At 40.8% G+C, this 16,747-nt stretch overlaps 1 protein-coding gene across 1 annotated transcript in view; it reads left to right on the top strand.

The window, feature by feature from the left end:
• The first annotated feature begins 10,485 nt into the window (after nucleotides 1–10,485).
• The window catches only part of URGCP (upregulator of cell proliferation), a 51,485-nt gene continuing 45,223 nt past the window's right edge, over nucleotides 10,486–16,747 (top strand). Inside the window, exon 1 of the mRNA XM_023740442.1 lies at nucleotides 10,486–11,074. The gene's annotated coding sequence lies outside the window, so the exon portion shown is untranslated. The remainder of the gene's footprint in view (nucleotides 11,075–16,747) is intronic.

Below are 16,747 nucleotides of genomic sequence, written 5' to 3'. Positions count from 1 at the left end.
CTGGCTCAGGTCCCAAGAACTGGAGGTCAGATGATGATGAGCTGGATGCAGGATCCAGAGTGAGCAAAAGCCAGCGAGTTTTGCCAGAAAGTTCATATGTATTGAATGCAGTCCGCACCCCCAAGGAAACTCCTTTTCAGCTGATTGGCTGCTTATAGTGGATCTCATCATGGAGGTGATTACATCATTACAAAACTGCCAGTCTACATCATAACTGCCAAACCACAGATAATCATGGCCCAGCCAAGTTGATACATAACCTTCACCATTACAGTTGGTTATTTGCCTTTTGGCTTTATGAAGCCTTCCCTACTGTGATTTTTTTTTTTTTAAGTCTTTAATGTTTTCTTTCAGTACATTTTTTGTTTTGTTTTTTGCATTTGAAGCTTAGATCCAGTTGGTATTCATTTTGATGAAAGGAGTAGTAAGGATGTATCTTCATATTTTTCTAGGTTGTTGTAATTTGTTATAATTTAATAATCCTCTGATACTGAAAGCCACCTGGATCATAGACCAAATTTCTGACGCATTTGGGCCTATTTCTGGACTCTTGTTTTACTGAAACTCTGTCTATTCATGAAGCGGTACTACAAGCTTAAATTAGTATAGCTTGTAATCTGTTTTATGGTGTGGCAGGCTTTGTCCTACTTACTATTCTTTTTCAGAATTTTTCTGATGGTTATTGTACACATACTTTTCCATAGAATCAACTTATGTTTTTTTAACCTAAACTCATTTACAGATTAATTTAAGGAGAATTGACTTTAAGAGTTATTTTAAGCCTTTCTTACCAAAAGCAGGATGTGCCTTTTCATTAGTTCATCTTTTATATTCTACACTATTTTTTCCAAATACATCTTGTACGTTTATTATATACGTTTTTAAATATTTTGCTGTTGTTACCGTTATAAATGGGAGTTTTGTACCTACTCTTTGTATATAGGAAGGCAGTTGGTTTTGTATTTTAATTTTGTATGTCCCCAGCTTACTGAATTCTGTCATTGTTTGCATTACTTTTGTGGTTGATTCTTGGATGTTCCTGGTATATCTGCACCATAATCTCTTTCTGTTTTCATGGATAAATAGCAAGTTCATTCTGTCTTTGCTGTGGCTAAAGCCTTGGTGTCAGGTGGAGTTGTAAAGTGTGTGTCCTTATGAAAAAGCAGACTTGTGTTTTTTCTGGTGCTCAGTGCAGGGTTGGCCTTTACAGGCCCCTAACACCCCATGTCTGGGCACCAACTTGGCCTCTCCACTCCACATCCAGGAAACACGCTGGGTTACCTATGTTGGCCCTGCCTGGCCAACCCTGCTTGGTTGATGATCCCCTTAAGCCCTACTTTACCCATAACCCTCTCTGTCTGAGACAGTACCAACTCTTTTGAGCCCCAAAACTTGGAGTTATCTTTGATTCCTCTCTTTTTTGCACACTCTGTTCTCAGTCTGTTGAAATCCTTCAAAAATATATTCTGATTCCAACAATGTACACCTCTGGTGCTGCCACCCATTTCTGTGCCGTCATCGTCTTGTCTGTTTTCAACCTGGCAGCCAGTGACAGTAGTAGACACATGCCCCGCTCTACTCAGAGCCTCCTCCAGAGGAAAAGCCAGACTTTTTCCTGTGGCCTATAAAGTTCTATCTTAACTGATCTCTTCTACTGCCTCTTTCCTGCTCACCACCCACTCACATCACATTAGCCACACTGGTGTTTCTGCTGCTCTGTGACACCCAGGGTGCCCCCCACCTTTGGGTCTGTGCTTCAGCTGTGCCTGCTCCCTCTACAGGAACTTGCTTCCCCAGGTTGCCGCACGGCTTGCACCCTCACTGCTTTCCGGGGCTTTGCTCACATGTCACCTTCTCGAGGAGCCCCAATCTGTCCCCCACCCTGTCCTGACCCCCCTTACCCTATCTGCTTTTTCTTTTTTCATAGCAGTTAACATTTTCAAACATATTCTGTATTTTTAGAAAATATTTTTATTGTTTATTGTCAATCTCCCCCACCTTATAGGCTCCACAAGAGTACGGTTATTTGTTTTGTTCACTGATGTTTCCCAAATTCCTAGGAAAGTTCTCGTTGTTGTTATGGGCTGTCGCGTCGATTCTGATTTGTAATGACCCTATATGACAGAGTAGAACTGCCCTATCGGGCTTCCTGGGCCGAAATCTTTATGGGCGCAATCACCAGGTCTTTTCACCTGCAGAGCACTGGTGGGTTTGAATTGCTTTTTCAGTTAACAGCTGATCACTTAACGATTGTGCCATCAGGACTCCTTAAAAAAGTTCTTACTGTTGTTGTTGTTAGGTGCTGACTCATAGCAACCATATGTACAACAGAAAGAAGCAACACCTGGTCCTGCACCAACCACACAATCGTTGTTATGCTTGAGCCCATTGTGGAAGCCACTGTGTCAGCCCATCTCGTTGAGGGTCTTCCTCTTTTTGCCGAGCTTGTACTTTACCAGGCATGATATCCTTCCCCAGGGACTGGTCCCTCCTGACAACATGTCCAAAGTATGTGAGATGAAGTCTCGCCATTCTTGCTTCTAAGGAGCTTCTGGCTGTACTTCTTCCAAGACAGATTTGTTCGTTCTTCTGGCAGTCCATGGTATATTCAGTATTCTTCACTAGCACCATAATTTAAAGGCGTCATTTCTTCTTTGGACTTCCTTATGCATTGTCCAGCTTTCGCATGCATATGAAGTGATTGAAAATAGCATGGCTTGGGTTGGGCACATCTTAGTCCTCGAAGTGAAAACTTCTTAGTGGGAAATAAATACGTGGATAAATCCAAGAGGACGTTGACTGCCTTATGTAAACTTGCTTAATGTATGTGAATGTCTCTGAATTGTCACAGCAATCTTATGGGGTGTGCAGGGTTGGTAAGCCAGGCTTTACGGGTTAGCAAATGTGTGTTTTATAGTTTGTGTAATGCTAGTGTAAGCTCTTGGAGGATTAGGACCATGTTTTAAAGCACTGTTTCCCATTGTATGGTGTACCTTACGTGGTATTGAACCCTTGCAAAGACTGTTATGTTGTTGTTGTTAGGTGCCATGGAGTCAGTTCTGACTCATAGCAACCCTGTGCACAACAGAACAAAACACTGCCCGGTCCTGTGCCATCCTCACAATTGTTGCTATGCTTGAGCCCATTGTTGCAGCCACTGTGTCAGTCCATCTGATTGAGGGTCTTCCTCTTTTTTGCTGACCCTCTACTTTACCAAGCATGATGTCCTTCTCCAGGGACTGATCTCTCCTGACAACATGTCCAAAGTATGTGAGATGAAGTCTTGCCATCCTTGTTTTAAGGATCATTCTGGCTGTATTTCTTCCAAGACAGATTTGTTCATTCCTTAGGTAGCCCATGGTATATTCAATATTCTTTCGCCAGCACTATAATTCAAAGGTGTCAATTCTTCTTTGATCTTTCTTATTCTTGCCCAGCTTTCCCATGCATATGAGGCGATTGAAAACACCATAGCTTGGATCAGGTGCACCTTAGTCTTTAAGTGACATTTTTGTTTTTTAACAATTTAAAGAGGTCTCTTGCAGCAGATTTGCCCAATGCAATGCGTCATTTGATTTCTTGACTGCTGCTTCCATGGGTGTTGATTGTGGATCCAAGTAAAATGAAGTTCTTGACAACTTCAGTCTTTTCTCCGTTTATCATGATGTTGCTTATTGGTCCAGTTGTAAGGATTTTTGTTTTCTTTATGTTGAGGTGTAATCCATACTGGATGCTGTAGTCTTTAATCTTCATCAGTAAGTGCTTCAAGTCCTCTTCATTTTCAGCAAGCAAGGTTGTGTCATCTGCATATCACAGGTTGTTAATGAGTCTTTCTCCAATCCTGATGCTCCATTCTTTTTCATATAGTCCAACTTCTCAGATTTATTTGCTCAGCATACAGATTGAATAAGTATGGTGAAAGGATACAACCCTGACACACACCTTTCCTGACTTTCAACCCTGAAGTATCCGCTTGTACTGTTTGAATGGCTGCCTTTTGATCTATGTATAGGTTCCTCATGAGCAAAATTAAGTGTTCTGGAATTCCCATTCTTCTCAGTGTTATCCATAATTTGTTATGATCCACACAGTCAAATGCCTTTGTATAGTCAATAAAACACAGGTAAACATCTTTCTGGTATTCTCTGCTTTCAGCCAGAATCCATCTGACATCAACAATGATATCACTGATTACATGTCATCTTCTGCATCCCGCTTGAATTTCTGGCAGTTCCCTGTCAATGTAGTGCTACAACTGCTTTTGAATGATCTTCAGCAAAATTTTCCTTATGTGTGATATTAATGATTGTCTTAGGCTGGGTTCTCTGGAAAAGCAAAACCAGTAAAGCGTATAAATATATATATAGAGAGATTTATATCGAGAGAGATTTATATCAAGAAAACAGCTCATGCGATTGTAGAGGCTAGAACATCCCAAGTCCGTGGATCAGGGTAGAGGCCTCTCCCAATTCACAGAGCCGCAGAAGCTGGCGAGCCCAAGATCGTCAGGTCGGAGAGTGGGGCTCCTGCTTACAGGCTGTGAAGGTTGACGAATTCCAAGATCGGCAGGCAAGACCACAGGGCTTCTGATTCACATAGCTGCCGGGGCTGGCAGACCTAAGATCAGCAAGTTGGAGAGCAAGACTCTTGCTCGCAGGCTGCAGAGGCAGACAAATCCCCAGATCAGCAGGTAAGCTCCTAGCTCAAGTCCCAAGAACCAGAGGTCAGATGACAAGAGGCAGCTGCAGGATCCAGAACAAACCAAAAGCCTTGGCAAGGTGAGCAGGAAGGAAGTAGCTGGTGGAGGGCTGAGAAATGGAGGCTGAGGGAGCAGTGAGCTACTATAGGCCTTGCCCCTGCCAGTACCACTCAGCAGATTCCATTATGGGGGTGACCACATGTCAGATTTCAACAGGGAGGTGATCACGACATTATATAACTGCCAAAACCCTGAGAATCATGGCCCAGCCAAGCTGACACACAGTCTTAACCATCACACAGTGTCTTCGGTGCAGCTTAGACTTCTTCCTTCAGTACCATTGGTTCTTGATCATATGGTTCCTTGTGAAATGGTTGAATGTCAGCCAGTTGTTTTTGGTACAGTGACTCTGTATATTCCTTCCATCTTCTTTTGATGTTTCCTGTGTTGCTCAGTATTTTGCCCATAGAGTCCTTCACTATTGCAACTTGAGGCTTGAATTTTTTCTTCAGTTCTTTCAGCTTGAGAAATGCTGAGCATGTGTTTCCCTTTTGGTTTTCTAACTCCAGGTCTTTGCACACGTCATTATAATACATTGCTTTGTCTTCTCGAGCCACCCGTTGAAATCTTCCATTCAGCTCTTTTACTTCATCATTTTTTCCATTTGCTTTAGCTGCTCAATGTTCAGGAGCAAGTTTCAGAGTATCTTCTGACATCCATTTTGGTCTTTTCTTTCTTTTTAATGAGCTCTTGTTTTCTTCATGTATGATGTCCTTGATGTCATTCCATAAGTTGTCTGGTCTTCAGTCATTAGTATTCAGTGCGTCAGATCTATTCTTGAGATGGTCTCTAAATTAGGTAGGATAGACTCAAGGTCATACTTTGGCTCATGTGGACTTGTTCTAATTTTCTTCAGCTTCAACTTGCACTTGCATATGAGCAATTGATGGTCTGTTCCGCAGTCAGCCTCTGGCCTTGTTCTGACTGATGATATTGAACTTTTCCATTGTCTTTTTCCACTGACGTAGTTGATTTGATTCCTGTGTATTCCATCCAGCAAGGTCCATATGTACAGTCACCATTGTGTTGTTGAAAAAAAGGTGTTTGCATTGGAGAAGTCATTGGTCTTGCAAAATTCTGTCGTGTGAAGCAAAATTCTGTCGTGCGATCTCCAGCATCATTTCTATCACCAAGGCCATATTTTCCAACTGCCCATCCTTCTTCTTTGTTTCCAACTTTTGCATTCCAGTCACCAGTAATTATCAGTGCATCCTGATTGCACGTTTGATCAATTTCAGACTGCAGAAGTTGGTAAAAATCTTCAGTTTTTTCATTTCTGGTCTTAGTGGTTGGTGTATAAATTTGAATATTATAATAGTCGTAGGATATGTAGGCATAGTCCTTGTAGTAGGCGTGCGAATGCTATCCTATTACTGACAGTGTTGTACTTCAGGCTAGATCTTGAAATTTTTTTTTTTTTTTTTTATAATGAATGCAACACTATTCCTTTTCAGGTTGTCATTCCTGATATAGTAGCCCATATGATTGTACGATTGAAAATGGCCAATACCAGTCCATTTCAGTTCACTAGTGCCTAGAATATCGAAGTTTATATGATCCATTTCATTTTTGACGATTTCCAATTTTCCTAGATTCATACTTCATACATTCTGTGTTCTGATTATTAAAGGATGTTTGCAGCAGTTTCTTCTCATTTTGAGTCATGCCACATCAGCAATTGAAGGTTCCAAAAGCTTAATTCCATCCATGTCATTAAGGCCGACTCTACTTTGAGGAGGCAGCTCTTCCCCAGTTGTCTTTTGAGTGCTTTCCAACCTGAGGGGCTCATGTTCCGGCACTGCTTCAGACAGTGTTCTGCTGCTATTCATAAGGTTTTCACTGGCCAATTTTTTTTCAGAAGTAGACCACCAAGTCCTTCTTCCTAGTCAGTCTTAGTCTGGAAGCTCAGCGTAAACTCCCATGGCTCTGTCAGTTTTTCGTACTGCATGTTGCTGTGATTCTGGAAGCTGTGCCACCAGTATTCAAATACCAGCAGAGTCACCCATGATGGACAGGTTGTAAAGACTAGTTGCTGGTTAAAACACTTCCGTAGCTGCTGTGGACACTTTTAGTCTGGGAGTGTTGTAATGACTGGCATCCCAAGGTCCAACTGGCCTCTGTAGCCGCCCACTTTCTGCTGAAAGGGAGTGTCACTAGCAGCCACGACATTTTGTGCACTGCTCTGTGCTGCATGCACGTGAGGGACACGCCTGTGCCTTTTTTGACATGGCCCTCCAGCCCTCTCAGGGAGTTCTGATTGCAGTAAAGCAAGAGAACAGCAGTGGTGCATTTGTGCTGGGGCCACTCTGTCACCCTCTCTGTACACCCCAGCATATTTTTTTGCCAGGCTGTACGGAGATTGTACATAAACTGTGTTATAGTTTCTGATATTTATTTGTCCTGGTGTTTGCCCTCGATGGAGTTCCTTTGCATACATTTTCTCATCCAGTCCCCACTGCTGCACAGTGAGTTTTAAACTTTTCAAAGTGCTTTCAAAGTACATATGGTTACCCTGCAGGAGCAGGATGGACCTCCATCCTAAATTTGGCTTGGGTGTCAAGACTATTGATCTTATACATACCAAGAGGGTTTGAAAAGGTTTGTTACTCACATCATAAGGCTTCCTGGGGAGAGCAGGGAGGGGCGACTACCTGGGTGTTGGGGTTTAGAGGGTGGTGCTGGGGTGAGGGTTCCCTCCAGCGTGCTGGGACTTGTGCGGTTCAGACTTCTTGCTGGCACCAGAGGGAGTCCCTGGGCTTTCTTATTAGCTTGTCCAGTTATGGGGCAAAAGGGGTGGTGGTGGGACTTGAAAACTGTCAGCCACCAGACGTCAGAAATGGAGCCAGACTCTGTTACATAAAGCAATTAATAATATATTGTTGATTATAGTACAGTAATTCTGTTTATATAGTGTGCTGTTTCTTTTATCTCTGTGTGTACATGTATACGCATACACACAGACACACTTTTTTTCTGAGCCATTTGAGAATAAGTTACAGATATCCTGACCTTTTATCCCTAAATCCTCCAGTGTCTATTTCCTAAGAGTAATATTCTCTTACAGAACCACGGTACAGTTGTCAACGCTATTACATTTAACATTGATAGCACCCATATTTCAGTTTCGTCAGTTAACCCAGAAATTTCCCCTACAGTTCAGGATCTCTTTTGGGGTCAGGTATTATATTTAGTTTTCATGGCTTTTAACCCATTCACTGCCATCCAGTCAATTCCGTCTCATAGTGACCCTATAGGACAGGGTAGAACTGCCCCATCCAGTTTCCAAGGCTATAATCTTTATGGAATTAGACTGCCGCATCTTTCTCCCACAGAGTGGTGGTGAGTTCAGACCCCTGACCTTTCAGTTAGCAGCTGAGCGCTTAACCACTGCACCACCAGGACTCCTTATCATGTCTTTTGCTACCCTTTAACCTGGAACATTTCCTCAGTCTTGCTTTGTTTTTTATGACATTGGCATGTTGGAATAATGCAGTTCTCCCCCTCCAGTGGACCGTTGCTCATTTGGGGTTTGTCCTCATGATTAGATCCAAGTTCTGCATTCTCAGCCAAAACACTCCTAGGTGACTTGTCATCTCCCAGAGTATCATGCTGGTGGCATGTGATGTCCCTCTGTCACCATTGGGAGCGTTAACTTTGGTCACCCAATCAAGTCCAAGTGCTCTTCTGTATAATTACTGGTTCCCCTCCCCCCCTTCTAGGGTCACTGTGAGTCAGAATTGACCCAACAGCAGTGGGTTTGGTTCGGTTGGGAATAAGATCTAATAAGCAGTCTATGGAAAGACATTTTAAGACTGGGCAAATACCTCGTTCCTCACCAACACTTTCCTCTGTAAGTTAGCCTTTGGGAGTGTTTCTTGCTGTAACCAGTCTTTATTATGATGGTTGCAAAATGGTGCTGTTCCAGCTGGAGCACTCCCTCCACCTTTACTATTCTGTTGGCAGCAAGAGCTTTCCCTTCTCCCTCGTTAATGTATCTATTTATTGTCTATTTGGACACATTGATTCCTTTTTTTCAAAGGTTTACAGTTAATTACTGTACTTAATTGTGTGGGTGTACTGAATTGTGTGGGTACTCAAATTGTCCCAGGTTTGGCCAGTGGGAGCCCGTTCCAGCCGTCTTCTGCGTCCTTTGACATGCCCCATCCGTTTTTTGAGCACATCCTCACTTTCCAAAATTCAGATACTCCAGGCTCATCTTGTACTTACCCTGCCCCAGCCCTGGAATCAGTCATTTCTCTGAGGAGACCTTGTATGCTCGTTGCTACAGTAGTGTCTTTGCTTCTTGGCTCTTGCAGTGAACACAGCTAGGAAATATATGCATGGAAAAATACACGTGCATGTATATACACACACACATACACACGTGCATAAACATGCACATAAACATGCATTTAGAATTCAGAGGTTCACATCAATGCCTCCAATTCTAATAGGCCTCCATGGAGTTCTTTTCGACTTCCTTCATTTCACCTTTTTATGTCCTTTCTTCTGGTCTCAGGGTAGGTGAGGCCGTGGCTCATGTAGGCTGTTAGCCCTGTAGACTAGTTTCTTCTCTGAGACTTTGTTTTCCTTCTTTCTCTTTTGCTCCAGTTGAGTAGAGACCAATATTTGTATCTTAGATGGCTGCCCGCAAGCTTTTAAGACGTTACTTACCTCACTAGCATGCAGAACATGAACTGTGTGAACTATATTCTGCCAACTGACTGAGTTGTCCCATGAGACTAAGGTCCTAAGCCTTCAAACCCAGAAAACTAATCTTGCAAGGTATTTGGTTATGTCTGAGAAATATCTGTAACTGTGTTCTCTATGAATATATATCTGTGCACACACGTATCTGTACGTACACATATGTGTAGATACTCCTATCTGTGTACACATATGTACACAGCTGTACCTACCCATACACACAAATGCCTATACACATTCATATGTGACCATACACTCGTTTTTTGGTTATTGTTGGTGTTGTTGCCAAATTATATGTGTAGTATTCTTTAGTACAAGCATCCTTTTCTCTTGTGTGCTTCTTGGTCTGCCTACACTATTAACTTTTTGATGAAAATTCATCTAGATCTCTCTTCATATATATAAAACCAAAACCAAAGGCATTGCTGAACTCTTAACCACTGTGCCACCAGGGCTCCACTCTCTGTATAAAGATAAATATAATTATAATTATACTGTACACATTGTTTTTAGTTGCCATTGAGTTGGCCCCTGACTCATGGCAACCTTATGCACAACAGAATGAAGTGCTGCCCAGTCCTGTACCATTCCCATGGTCAGTTGCAGATCAGACCCTGTGATACATAGGGTTTTCGTTGGCTGATTTTCAGAAGTAGATTGCCAAGCCTTTCTATTAGTTCATCTTAGTCTGGAAGCTCTGACGAAACCTGTTCAGCATCATAGCAACACGCACGCCTCCACTGACAGAAAGACTGTGGTTGCTCATGAAGCACTGGGTAGGAGTTGAGACTGCGTCTCCTGCATACCTGTTGCTGTCGAGTCGATTCCGACTGATAGTGACCCTATAGGACAAAGAACTGCCCCATTGGGTCTCCAGGGAGCGGTGGTGGATTCAAACTGCCTACCTTTTGGTTAGCAGCCAAGCTCTTAACCACTGTGCCACCAGGGCTCCAGGGCTTCTGCGTGGAAGACTAATTCAGTTACTGAACCACCACTTCCCCTACATACTGTACATACCGTTCTATAATGTGACTTCCCCCTGCTAATTAACATATCATTAACATCTTTCTATGTCTGCAAAAAGATCCACAGAATGTTTTGTAATGACTACAGAGTAAGGCTGTATCATAATTCCCTATTATTGTACTTTGATTTTAAAAGGCGTTCAGTTTTTCACTGTTATATCTAAAGCTCACATCAACATCTTTGTACCAAAATCTTAATTATTTCCTTAGGGTAGAAGTAGAATTGCTGGTCAAAGGGTGTGTACATTTTTATGTCTTTCTGAATGACTGTGTTTATCTTCTGGCTATTTGACAGGAGTGCTAGTTTCTCTAGACCAGTGTTTCTCAGCACGTCAGAATCATTCAGATGCCCAGGCCTGGCTCCCAGAGACTCTGATTTTGTGGATTTAGGATGGGACCCAGAAGCTGTAATTTTTAAAAGCTCCCCGAGTGATGCTCAGATGCAGCCAATTTGATAGGTGAAAGTGGTATTTCAGTATTTTAATTGTAATTTTCTTCTGAAATTGTTTCAGACATTCAGACTTGGGAGAAGTGGCCCCGGAAATAAAAGCATCAGAAAGAGGAACAGCCCTGGCCATTGCAGGTAAAGCTGGAATATGGGCCTGCTCTGAAGCAGAGGCATTTCTTCTGTCCCACTGAGATTCTGGGTACTAGTGTCGCTCTGGGCTGGGTGTCATAGATGTCAAAAATAAATAAGCTTAAGGCTTTTAGTTTTCCTTTTGCAAGAAGATCCAATCTAAGGGTCTTTTAAGCATCTCTTATACTTTCAAAGTAGGATTGAGTTTTAAACTGGGGATTATCAGGAACATATCATCCCAATTTGAACGTATGATAGCTGCTACCCTGGGTCAGGTTTAGGGTGACTGCATAGTTTATCTTCTACACGAGGGCACTTTTGAGGTGAAAGGGGTGTTATGCTGGGATCCCCCATTGCTGTCGAGTTGATTCCGACTCATAGCAACCCTATATGACAGAAAGGAACTGCCCCATAGGGTTTCCAAGGTTGTAATCTTTATGGAAGCAGACTGCCACATCTTTGTTCCATGGAGTGGCCGAGGGGTTCAAACTGCTAACCTTTCACTTAAGAGCCAAGCACTTTAACCACTATGTCACCATGGTTCCTTTATGCTGGGATAGCAGGTATAAATTAGAATTGTCCCAGGGCAGACTGGGACCTGTGGTCTTTCTGATCGTGGGCCTCACCAGTTGGTTTTCCCTTCTCCGAGGATTTGGGAGGGCTGTAGCTGCCGTTTGTGACTTTAGTATTAAAGTGTGAGGCCAACACTCTGGACATTGTGATTTCTCTTGGTAACTTATTTTGGTTCTATCTTTCATTAATTCAGTGCTTCCCAAAATGATGGTGTTCTTGGATATTAACAGTGTTATGCAGGGGAGGAGGGGACTAAAATATGCAAATCTGGGTTAATCAGATTTTGTTTTATTAGGTGAGATGGGAAGGCAGAGAGCGTTAGGAGCTGATTGAATGGACATGGGGAGCAGGTGGAAAGGAGGAGTGTGCTGTCACAGTATGGGGAGAGCAATTAGGGTCACATAACAATGTATGTATAAATTTTTGTATGGGAAACTAACTTGAAATGTAAACTTTAAACTACAACAATTAACAAAAAAAAATTTTTGTTTTGTTATATTTATTCAAATAAATATTTGTTGACCAATTGCCATGTGCTGGCATTGTTATGAGTATTGGGAATGTAGTAAACAGTAGTGAACAAAGTGGCAGAAAATCCTTGCCTTTGTGGAACTTACATTCTACAAGGCAAATAGTATGAGGATTCTTGGCCAGCTGGTGAGGCTTACAGTAGAGTTGGGATCAAGCAGTAATTGCCCAAAGCCCTTCAGTCTCTCAAGATCTAGAATTGCACTGTCCCGTATAGCCACTAGGCACACAATATAAAAGTAAAATTTAGTTCCTGAGTCACACTAGCCATGTATTTCAGGTGCTCAGAAGCCACATGTGGCTAGTGACTGCATACTGGACAGCACAGATGTAGAACATTTCCTTCATCACAGGAAGTTCTATTGGATAGTGTGGTTCTAGAAAAATAGGAAATAAAAATGGAGTTGGGTGATGGAAAGCAATTAACCTTATTGGATGCCTACTGTAGCTAAATTGTCTTGTATAATTTTAACAACAGCCTCCTAAGATAGTTATTATCGGTCCTTTGTTTCATATGAGGAAACAGGCTCAGAGACACACTGGTGCTTCCCCAAAGTTCCATCTCGATGTGTCTTTCCAGAAAATAAGCCTCCCTCAATTATTACTATTATTTTAAATTTAAAGCCATTTTATTACTTGGACGAGTAGTCCTTCAAGTTTTATGAAAAACTTGATCATTCTCAATGTCTTATTCCTTGAGGTTCTAAAAAGCAGAAATTATTCTATGTAACTGCAGAGTGACACAGAGAACTAAGTTATACAGTATATTTTATGTATATAATTTATTTTATTTTTGTTGTCACGGTTGAGAATATACACAGCAGAAACCCCGTTGCTGTCGTCGATTCCGACTCATAGTGACCCTATATGACAGAGTAGAACTGCCCCATAGGGTTTCCAAGGCTGTAAATCTTCATGGAAGCAGACTTTCACACCCTCCCATGGAGTGGCTAGTGGGTTGGAACTTAAGACTTCTCAGCTGGCAGCTGAGTGCTTAACCACTGTGCCACCAGGGCTTCTATACACAGCAGAACATACAACGGTTCATCAGTTTCTCCATGTACAATACATTGACACTGATTACATTCTTCAAGTTGTGCAGCCATTCTCACCATCCTTTTCCAAGTTGTTCCTCCTCCATTAACATAAACTCACTGCCCCCTAAGTTTCCTATCTAATCTTTCAAGTTGCTGTTGTCAATTTGATCCCATATAGATAGATCTTAAGAGAGCATAATGCTCAAGGCAGACATTCTTTACTAATTAAGCTAAAATATTGTTTGGTTTTAAGAAGGCTTCAGGGGATATTTTTGGTTTAAGGTTTAAAGATTATCTCAGGGCAATAGTGTTAGGAGTTCATCTAGCCTTCGTGGCTCCAGAAAGTATGAATTCCATGAGATTTTGAAATTCCATTCTGCATTTCCCTCCCACCTTTTGATCAGGATTTTTGTATGGAGTCTTTGATCAAAATGTTCAGTAATGGTAGCCAGATGCCATCCAGTTCTTCTTGTCTCATGACAAAGAAGGCCGTTGTTTATGGAGGCAGTTAGCCACACATTTCATTTCATGCTCCTATTTCTGACTCTCCTTCTTCCCCTTTTGCTCCAGGTGAATAGAGACCAGATGTCCTACGTTGAATGGCCTCTTGCAAGCTTTTAAGACCCCAGGCACTATGCAACAACAAGGAGGTAGAACAGAAGCACTGAACATGATATTAGGCCAGTTAACTGGGATATCCCATGAAAAATTGACCCTAAACTTCCAAACCAAGTAACCAAATCCCATGAAGTGTTTGGTTGTACATACGCAGCCTCAGCAGTTGCTTTTTTTGTTGTTGTTGGAAATACATACATTATACAACTTTTGCCACTTCAGCGTTTTACAGGTGTATAACTTTTTGACAGCAATTACATCATTGGCTATGCAACCCTACCCTTAATTGATTTTCCATCATTGTAAATCAAAAATCAGTATTCCATAAGCAATAACCCTCCCTTTCCCCCTCCCTGCCACCCCTGGTAACCACTAATAAACTTTAGTATTTATACATTTTTGCCTGTTCTTGTCTCCTTATATAAGTGAGGTCACACATATTTGTCCATTTGTGATTAACTTATTTCACTCAGGATAATGTCTTAAAGTTCCATCCATATTGTAGCATCTATCAATGCTACAGTTGCTTCTCCTACTGGCTGAATAGTATTCCATTGTATGTATGTAGCACATTTTGTTTATCCATTCATCCGTTGTTGGGCTTTTAGGTTGTTTCTGCCTTTTGACTGTTATGAATAGTGCTAGCATGAACATTGGTGTACAAGTCTCTGAGTCTTTGCTTTCAAGTCTTTTCAGTATATACCTATGATTGGAATTGCTGGGTCATATGGTAGTTCTATTTTTAGTTTTTTGAGGACCTGCCACACTGTTTTTCACAACGACTATACCATTTTGTGTTCCTACCAGCAATGGATAAAGGTTCCAGTTTCCCCACATCTTTGCCAACATTAGTTATTTTCTGTTTCTTTTTTTTTAAATCTTAGCCATCCTAGTGGGAGTAAAGTGGTATCTCACTGTGGTTTTGATTTACATCTCTTGGATGGCTAATGATGTAGAGCATCTTTTCATATGTTTGGTGGCCATTTGAATGTCCTCTCTGGTAAAGTGTCTATTCCAGTCTTTTGCCCATTTTATGACTGAGTTATTTGTCTTTTTGTTGTTAAGTTGTCAAAGTTTTATATATATTTTAGTTATTAGATCCTTATTGGATATGTGGTTTCTGAAGATACTCTCCCAGTTGGTAACTTGTCTTTTCACATTTTTGGTAAAGTCTTTTGATGAATGAAAGTTTTCAATTTTTTTTGTCTTTTGCTGTTTGTGCTTTTGTTATTATGTTAGAGAATCCATTGTTAAAAGCTAGGCCCAACAACGTTGCCCCTGATTATTGTTCTAAGAATTTGATGGTTTTAGTTTGCATGTTTAGGTCTTTAATCCATTTTGAATTTGTTTTCATGTTTGGTGTGAGGCATGGATCCTGTTTCATTTTTCTGCATATGGAAATCCAGTTGCCCCAAAACCATTTATTGAAGAGACTCTTTCTTTCCCCATCAAATGAACTTAGCACCCTTGTCAAAAATCAGTTGACCATAGATGTGAGGTTTTATCTCTGGACTGTCTATTCTATTTCATTGATCTGTGTGTCTGTTGTTAACGCTAATATCAGGGTGTTTTGGTTACTGTAGCTGTATAATATGTTCTAAAATCAGGAAGTGTGAGTCCTCCTACTTTGTTCTTCTCTTTTTAACATTGCTTTAGCTATTCAGGGCCTGTTGCCATTCCACATAAAGTTGAGGATTGGTTTTTCCATTTCTATAAAGAAGGCTGTTGGAATTTGGATTGGAATTATGTTGAATGAATAGATCGCTTTGGGTAGTATTGACATCTTAACAATATTAAGTCTTTTAATCCATGAACATGGAACATTTTTCCATTTATTTAAGTCTTTAATTTCTTTTAGCAGTGTTTTATAATTTTCATTGCATAAATCTTTCACATCCCTGGTTAAATTTATTCCTAGGTATTTTATTCTCTTAGATGCTATTGTAAGTGGAATCTTCTCCCCAATTTCCCTTTCATATTTCTCATTGCTGGTTTTTGTTTGTTGACATTGTACCCTTCAACTTAGCTAAATTTCTCTGGAAGCTTTATTGCAGACTGTTTGGGATTTTTTATATATAGGATCCTGTTCTTCACAAATAGAGATAATTTTCCTTATTCTTTTCTGATTTGGATACCTTTTATTCATTTTTTTGTGTTTTTGCTCTGGCTACAATACAATATTGAATAGAAGTGGTGAGAGTGGGCACCCTTGTCTTGTTCCCAATTTCAAGGGGAAAGTTCTCAGTCTTTCTTCATTAGGTATAATGTTCGCCGTCAGCTTTTCATATAGCCTCTGAATCATATTGAGGAAGTCCCTTTCTATTCCAAATTTCTGATGAGTTTTCATCAAGAAAGGGTGTGGATTTTATCAAATACTTTTTCTGCATCCAGAGAGATGATCATGTGGTCCTTTTCCTTTGTTCTTTTTTTTTGTGCTGACTTTCCCTGTAGTGTGTGTTGTCCTTCCTTTCACCTAAGGTGATTCTTTTTATTTTTAAGAAAATGGATTTTTTTTTTAATTGTACTTTAGGTGAAGGTTTACAGAACAAATACTCATTAAACAGTCAGTACAGATATTGTTTTATGACATTGTTTAACAACCCCACGACATGTCATCCTTCTCTCTTCTCGATCTTTTTCTTTTCCTTTGTTCTTTCGATGTGGTATCTTATTACATTGATTGATTTTGTAATGTTGAGCCATCCTTGCATTCTTAGGATAAATCCCACTTGGTCATGATGTATGACTCTTTTAATATGCTATTGGTTTCTGTTCGCTAGTTTTTGTTTTTGTTTTTTTATTGTACTTCAGGTGAAGGTTTACAGAACAAATAGTTTCTCATTAAACAGTAGTACACATATTGTTTCATGACATTGGTTTACAACCCCATAACAACCCTCTCCCTCTCGACCTTTTTTTTTTTTTT

The sequence above is a fragment of the Trichechus manatus genome, unplaced genomic scaffold, assembly GCF_000243295.1.
Source record: "Trichechus manatus latirostris isolate Lorelei unplaced genomic scaffold, TriManLat1.0 scaffold00155, whole genome shotgun sequence".
Lineage (NCBI taxonomy): Eukaryota > Metazoa > Chordata > Mammalia > Sirenia > Trichechidae > Trichechus > Trichechus manatus.
Note: the sequence above shows the minus strand (reverse complement) of the source record. Positions and strands in the feature narration are given on the sequence as shown.